We start from the raw sequence: 8,539 nt of genomic DNA on the forward strand, positions 1-8,539 counted from the left end.
TGTTTCTTCAAAACACTTCAGATTAGTGCAAGGGAACTATAGTTATTGTGTTACAAATTATTGGATCCTTTTTATGATATTGATAGAATGGGTGGAAGAAAGTATAATGAGAAAGTATAAGGAAAGAGATGGGAAATTGGATTTACTTTGCATGACATTTGATTTGGAGTAGGTTCCTGCAGCCCTCTCTCATGCAGAATTTAGTGGCTGCATCTGAATTTCATGATAAAAGGCACCATGTCAAATTAACAGTATCTGTCAAGAGTAAGGGAGGGAAGATGAATATTTTGTGTAGGTAGACGCTTTACATCATAATACAAGGAAAAGATAGGTATAATAGAGAGCCAGATAATTGACTTCCAAATTAACAGTAATTTAAAAACATTGTTATCCTTACCTCACATCTAAACACATAGCCTCTTCAATAGGAATTTTCTGTTGCTGTTTTTATACAGCATAATTCTTCTTACCTGTTCATTTACGACTGGCCTAGGCATGAGCCAATATAATACCCTTTCTTGGGAAATTAGAAGAGAACAAGAGAGGATAGCATCTGCCCAGATAGATGGACTTGTAATATGCAAAACTAGGAACTATTGATATCCATATTCTCCCAAATATAAAAAGGAGGAGGGAAGAATCATGCTTCCAGTTTCAAGTCTTCATGTAGAGCAAAGAATAAAGCAGAGAAAGAGAGGTCAGAGGAATAAAAAGCCTTCTGAATCCCTGTTTCCTTTTGTTTTGTTTTTGAAGCAAACTGTATTCTTATTAGAATTAATAGCTTTTTCTTAAGCTAGCTTCAGCAGATATTCATTTTTTTGCAATGAAAATTTCTATACACTAAAATAAGTGAAGAGTATGAAAAGGTATGTAGAAAAGTTTCCCTTCCAATCTTAGAAGAGAAAAGAAAAAGGTATGTTAGAGAATTAGTAAATATAAATACAAGATACATACCAAAATCAATCTTTGGTTATTAAGAATCAGAAATGTTATTAAGAATCAGAATTCAATCCCAATTGATACATAATTTTATGTCTTAAAACATGTTTCATTTTTCAGAACAACTAGATGAAACTCGGGACTTCATTTTTTGCCCTTTGTCTCTTGTTTATTTATTTTCTTGCCACTGCAGATTTGAGCATTCTGTTTCTCCCATCCACATTTTGGAAAATATGATGATTTGTAGCTCTCAAGTTTGTGTGTAATATGTCTGTTTATGCGGAGAAAGAATGTTCTTTCTTCAGTTCCTTTTCTGGTTTCCCAGGGAAGGAAGTCATAGTAGCCCCGTCTCAACCAACCAAATTCCTTGGCCTATAGCCCCCTCTTTGTTTTCCTTTGGAGAGCTCCATGTAGCTGTTGAAAGTCCTACCAGGAGGGTGGGAGGCGGTGAGGATTACAGAATTGTTCATGACAGCATAGTGGAGTCTTTTCATTCCCAGTAGATTTAATTTAACATCTTGACAAATAAGTTTCTTCATTTGCAAAACACATATGCTAAATTGCATGCTAAAAAGCAGCCATTAACAATTCATTTAATACCACGTAGTCCCTGTGTTGATCTGTGTTCTCTAACCATAGAAAATGATTAATACATAGTCAAATACATTATTTCTCTTTTTTCTCTTCAAGCTTTGGATTATTATATTTTTGCATAAATCAAAACAAAAGCTTTATAGAATCTTGGAAATGGAAGTAATAATATTTATGGAATATGCACACCATTTCTTTGTTATTCTATCTGTGATTTTTTACAGGACATTTGAAAATTATTAAATAAAATAAGTGCTTTTACCAGTAAATATAAATGGGAGTCAGTATTATTGGAGTCTATATTGTGAAAATAAATGTTTTCCATATGAAATTCCTTCCAAAATTGCCATTAATTTATCCCTAACCAAATATCCCTGATAAACAACAAATTATATATAATGAATCGTTATATATCTAGAAACCTATTCAAAAGGAAAATATTAACTTTCTGTTTTAATCATCACAAACTAAAATTTACATATACTTTTTAATGTGCTTGTCTTTGAAGCTTGGTAAACCCTTATCATGTTTGCTAAAATCAGAGTCTTTCAGAAAATGGAATAAATGAATAGATCACCAGTATCATTTTCTGATAAATACCCAAGCTGTCACAAGGTGTTACAAATTATGAAGATATAGAAACAGCATGCTTGAACCAATAACTCTAATAATCCACAGAGGAATATTAGTAGAAAAAATGTGAATGTTATTTGAAATAGAAATACTAATATGAAAAAGAAAAATGTAATTTTTCAGAAAAGTAATAGTAATGTGAATATGAATAAAGTTTACAAGAAAATATAGGAACTGTTAAATACCAGATGTTAAGAATGATTTATATAGTTTCACATAAATATCGTCAACTGATTTTTTTTTAATTTTTTTTTTAAGATTTTTTATTTATTTATTTGAGAGAGAGCATGAGAGACAGAGAGCATGAGAGGGAGGAGGGTCAGAGGGAGAAGCAGACTCCCCGGTGAGCAGGGAGCCCGATGTGGGACTCGATCCCGGGACTCCAGGATCATGACCTGAGCCAAAGGCAGTTGCCCAACCAACTGAGCCACCCAGGCGCCCTCGTCAACTGATTTTTGACAAAGGAGCAAAGGCAGTTGCAATCAAGAAAAGATAGTCTTTTCAACAAATAATGCTGAAGCAACTGGACATTCATGCAAAATAATTAATCTAGATACAGTCTTTATATCCTTTATAAGTATTAACTTGAAATGAATCAGATGTAAATGCAAAACACAACACTATAAAATTCCTAGAAGATAACATAGAAAACAATCTAAATGACTTTGGTCATGGCAATGACCCTTTAGATAAAATAGCAAAGGCACAACCTGTGAAAGAAATAATTGATAAGCTGGACTTCATTAAAATTAAAAACTTCTGTCTGTGAAAAATACTGTCAAGAGAATCAGACAAGCCACAGACCAGGAGAAAATATTTACAAAAGACATATCCAGTAAAGGGCTGTAATCCAAAATGTACAAAAAATAATTCTTAAAATTCAAAAGAAAATGGACAACCTAAAACCTAATTGCAAATGGGCAAAGGATGTGAAAAAACACCTCATCAAAGATATATAGACAGGAAATAAGCATATGAAAAGATGTCCATTAGGAAAATTCAAATTAAAACAAAAATGAGTGACCACTACACGCCTATTAGAATTGAAAACACTGACAACACCAAATACTGGTAGGATAAGAAGCAACAGGAATTTTCTCTCATTCAGTGCTGGTGGGAATGCAAAGCAGTACAACCACTTTAGAAGACAATCTGGTAGTTTCAAAATTAAACATTCTCTTTTCATATGATCCAGCAACAATCACATTTGGTATTTGCTTAATGAGTTGAAAACTTAAATTCATATAAAAACTTGCACATGCATTTTATAACAACTTCATTCATAATTGCCAAAACTTAGAAGCAACCAGGATGTCCTTCAGTAGGTGAATAGATACATAAACTGTGATACGCCCAGACAATGGAATATTATTCAGCACTGAAAAGAAATGAGCTATTGAGCCATGAAAAGACCTGAAGGAACTTTAAATGCATATTATTACATGAAGAAGCAAGTCTGAAAAGGCTACATACTGTATGTTTGCAATTGTATGACATTCTGGAAAAGGCAAAACTATGAACACAGTAAAAATATCAGTGGTTGCCAAGGATTAAGGGGTAGGGAAGTATGTATAAACAAAGCACAAAGGATTTATAGGATAGTGAAACTATTCTATATTCTATTGTAATGTTGGATACACGTCATTATACATTTGTTCATATCTATAGGATGTACAACAACACCAAGAGTGAATTGTCATGTGAAGTATGGACTTTGAGTGATACTGCTGTGTCAGTGTATGTTCCTTAGTTCTAACAAGTGTACTGCTATGTTGCAGATGTTGATAATGGAGAGGCTGTGCATATGCAGGACCAGGGGAATACGGCATTTGCTCTTCAATTTTGCTCTAAATCTAAAGGTGCTCTGAAAAAATAAAGTCTTAAAAATTTTCAAAAAAGGAAAAAATGATTGACAAAATCCACCTAAGTCAAATTTTAATTATTAGATTTAAAATAAGGGACTTTTGAGTATCAGCACATAAGTACCAATATAAAATTTTTCAATTAACATTTTTTCAGTTTTAATATAGCATTCAGGTATAAGAAATACATTGAATGAATTAATATGTATTTCTCCTATGACTGCATTCATTCTTAAATTTCTTAGCATATTAACTGTGAAGCAAAGAAACACAATTTATTTTCTGCATTTGTTCTTACTTGAACATGAAATTGTATGTTATACTTATTAGATACAGTTAGTAAAATCAAATTTCAAAAAATATGTCAACATCATTAGTTAAATTATTTTTAAAACAAAGTCCTCTTTTCTTAAGGCTTAGGCAGGTCTATTCCAAAATTCAAAGAAGTGAATATCCCAGGTTAAAGCAACCTTTAGATAATGTCAACATAAAGCCAAATAATTATGTCAATATTGACAATTAAATGTTTTTATTGTTAAAAATAGAGTGGTATCTACACTTACTATTTCCATGTTTTATTATGTAAATTTAATTTTTGAAGGAAAAATCTATTCAGTATTGATTTTCATACTATAATATATATATTTTTTCATACTATACATATATATTCATATATATGAATATTTTAAATAGATTATATTACAATAAACTATAACCAACTGGAAATAAAATCATGAATAAATGTGAACAATTTTAGTATTTTTAGTTGAAATAATGATAAATATTTTTCTGCATGTTTCTAAATTAAGTCTCAAAATGTTCTATTTTGAATTGAAAATATGAAATTCCAAAGAACATGTAGTCAGATATTCACATAGTATCACTAGCATGTCAGTTAAATGGGATAGCTTTGTCTTTGTTGTTTATCTATTTTATACATTATTGCACATGCCACAATTATAATCAGGCTTGGTACATGGTAGATACCAATTAATGCATAAGTGAGTATTTGGATAAATGAATGAATGTTTATATTTCTGGCCAAAATAATTGACTTTTATATCTGTCCAACTTTTAGATTAAAAACATCAAATAAATTAAATTCACATTTAAACCTGGAATTTCTAGCCAGACAATTTAATTCAAATGTTAGCAATATGACATGGTATGATAAAGGAAAACTCTTTTGTTACCAAATGCCTAGAAACACTGGTGATAATAAAATCTCCTTTTAATTGCACAGGTAAATTCATTACAAAATGAAGATTATCTCAGGGGCCAACTTGTAAAGTCACAGAAAGTATCGCTGAAGAAGTTGAAGTTATTCTCAGGGCATTAGCCTATCCCAGAACATACTTTGTAAAGCCAACTGATGCTTTAAAATGTGTATATGGGGCACCTGGGTGGCTCAGTTGGTTAAATGACTGCCTTCGGCTCAGGTCATGATCCCGGAGTCCTGGGATCGAGTCCCACATCGGGCTCCCCCTTCTCTGTGGGGAGCCTGCTTCTCCCTCTGCCTCTGCCTGCCACTCCCCCTGCTTGTGCTCACTCTGTCTCTCTCTCTCTATGTCAAATAAATAAATAAAATCTTAAAAAAATAAAATAAAATGTGTATATGTATAACTCTGATAAAATAAATAAAATTCAATGTATTTGGAGTCAATAATTATTATAAAGAAAATAAAAATAACAGAAAAACAAAGAAGGAAGGAAGGAAGGTAGAAAGGAGGAAAGAAACCCAATGCACATGACTCTTATTGTCCTTACTTCAAATGCAGAGGGAAGTAACAAAATTCAACATTTTATAAAATATTTCATAAATAAACATTTTATACAATAGGTCCTAATGATACAGCTGTCCCTGGAAACGGTAAATTAAGTGTCTTTTCTGATTTGTCAGTGTCCATTTATACTGATGATTTAAAAAAATCACCTGAGTTTGTCTTACAGACTATAGGGCTTCTCCTTCAGGAGAGAATGCTATCCTGTTTAGCTTCATCCTGTATTAAATGTGTTGGAAATAAATTCATCCTCATCATGTCTCCATCCAGACTTTGCCTTATGAGTTTGGGACACTCTCAGAGTTTGGAGAAAAATAAGAGTGAAGGTAAAAGTGCAAGGTGAGATTCACACAGGTCTGATATTCTATCTGGGCTCTCCTTCAGATAGGTAACATGCTGCCCGGTTGACCTGGGAAAATACATGTACATTCAATAAAGTAACAAAACTGGAATGAGAAAACTACCATTACTTTGCTGAGGGTGACTAGTCAGGAAATGGGTACTTTTATTAGGGCATTAGATGATAACTAAAATTTGCTAAATCATGGTGAGAGATTAGATCACATTGTATCACATAGCTCTGATTTCAGAAAATAATATGATTTCAAAGGATGAAACAGATAGTGCAGGTTAACAGATAATGGACTCACCAGAGTCCAGTAATTGAAAAATAGGAAGTACAAGAAAAAGAAATGAAAAATATCTAGGGTTACGTGTACCTTGCTGTGAAAGACTATGATTAGGTTGGGTAAAGTATGATGAAGTCACAAGGAGGCTGAGGACTACCAACACACCTGTGACAGGCAAGTTAAGCAGGAGTCACCATGAGTAAAATTAATGGGGATGAGAGTGGTAGAAAGACATGAGTATGTAGTGAGAAAAATTATTTCAGAACTGAAAATAGAAGAAATAGGGCATTTCTGATAAAGACACATTTTAATGTTGTTTGTTGGTTGTCTAAAGTACAGTGAAGATTATTATAACAAAAAATTTTAAGAAACAGTGGGAGCAGAATTTTAGAAGACTCTTAACTGCATTTTTAAGATTTCAAAAAAATGATAGAGGATGAGTTCAAATAAGAAGATTGTGATCCATGAATAGAAATCACTGAAGGAAGTGGATGAGTGTCTTGGAGTTTGGTAGACGGCCTCAGTGAGAAAGATGATAAAAGTATTATCAGGACACAAATAACATGGAAAGGAATTATTGGAAGATAGAGGATTTGGTGGAAGAGAGAACTAAAGCATATTAGGTTCCTTTGCCAAAGTCATCAAATATTAAAAAGACATTAGAAGAAAATGCAGCTTACTTTGGAGAACATCTCAAAGGTATAATAAAACTAGAAAAAATGCTCAATTAATGAGCAATTGCATATGAATAGAAAAGTCAAAATTATGAGGGAGTTTGTTCATGATAAAGATGTTATCAGAGAGGAATGCCAAAACTTAAGTATAAGGGGATCACGTTCTAATACACTTTATATTTATACTTTGATTTAGTACCTCAAAACAAAGAGAGGACCATTAAAACTTAGCAATTTGCTGTACATCACAACATATATTTATTTTTTTTCATTCAAAGTTAATAAGGACCGGGATACCTGGGTGGCTCAGTCAGTTAAGCGTCTGTCTTCATTCAGGTCATGATCCCAGGGTCCTGGGATCGAGTCCTGCATCAGTCTCCCTGATCAGCGGGGAGCCTGCTTCTCCCTCTGCCTGCCACTCCCCCTGCTTGTGCTCACTCTCACTTTCTCTCTCTCTGACAAATAAATAAATAAAATCTTTAAAAAGAAAAAAAACAAAGTTAATAAGGACATAGTATTCTACCATGCTTTTATAATGTCTAGCAATTATTTGAACTTTGCCCCTGGCATAGTAAAAATTCAAACACAGTCAAATAAATTTAAGGATCTGCAAAAAGTAATACATGATTGTTACTGAGGTTTGTGGATTAAACCTGCCTGGAATCCCAAAGAACTGAACCTTATTGTTATGAGATATTTACATTCAAGTCCATGTGAATCATTAACAGAAGTAATCACATTCAGTAACTGTTACATAAACTTCAAATGCCATTCAACTGGAACTTGTGGTTTGCTGTCAAAATGACAAAATATTACTGTGATTGTTAATTATGAATCCTCATACAATACTTAGTATGCTATATTACTGTGGTTGTTAATTATGAATCCTAATACAATACTTAGTATGCTAGAAAAATAGGTTTAAGTACAAATGGCATCTACTTATCTAATTCTGAAAGTAGTAGGTTATAGTAGAATCTTAAGTAGTCTTATTACATATTTACTTATGAGAATGAAAAAACTATCATAAGTGGTATAAACTTATATTTTATTAAAAAATAGATACATGTAGTATCTCAGTAATAAAATATTATGTTCTCAAAATCAAAGGCAGGGGCGCCTGGGTGGCTCAGTCGTTGAGCGTCTGCCTTCGGCTCAGGTCATGATCCCAGGGTCCTGGGATCGAGCCCTGCATCGGGCTCCTGCTCAGCTGGAAGCCTGCTTCTCCCTCCCCCACTCCCCCTGCTTGTGCTCCCTCTCTCGCTGTGTCTCTCTCTGTCAAATAAATAAAATCTTTAAAAAAAAAAAATCAAAGGCAAATCTTGGGCGCCTGGGTGGCTCAGATGGTTAAGCGTCTGCCTTCGGCTCAGGTCATGATCCCAGGGTCCTGGGATCGAGTCCCACATCGGGCTCCCTGCTCCTTGGGAGCC

General features: G+C 33.4%; 1 pseudogene; it reads left to right on the forward strand.

The window, feature by feature from the left end:
- The first annotated feature begins 6,062 nt into the window (after positions 1-6,062).
- LOC112821911 (mitochondrial transcription rescue factor 1-like) overlaps positions 6,063-8,539 on the forward strand; it is an 18,033-nt pseudogene continuing 15,556 nt past the window's right edge.

Source organism: Callorhinus ursinus, unplaced genomic scaffold (assembly GCF_003265705.2).
Source record: "Callorhinus ursinus isolate GAN/ISIS: 27379988/994484 unplaced genomic scaffold, GSC_fseal_2.0 scaffold8, whole genome shotgun sequence".
NCBI classification, from domain to species: Eukaryota; Metazoa; Chordata; class Mammalia; order Carnivora; family Otariidae; genus Callorhinus; species Callorhinus ursinus.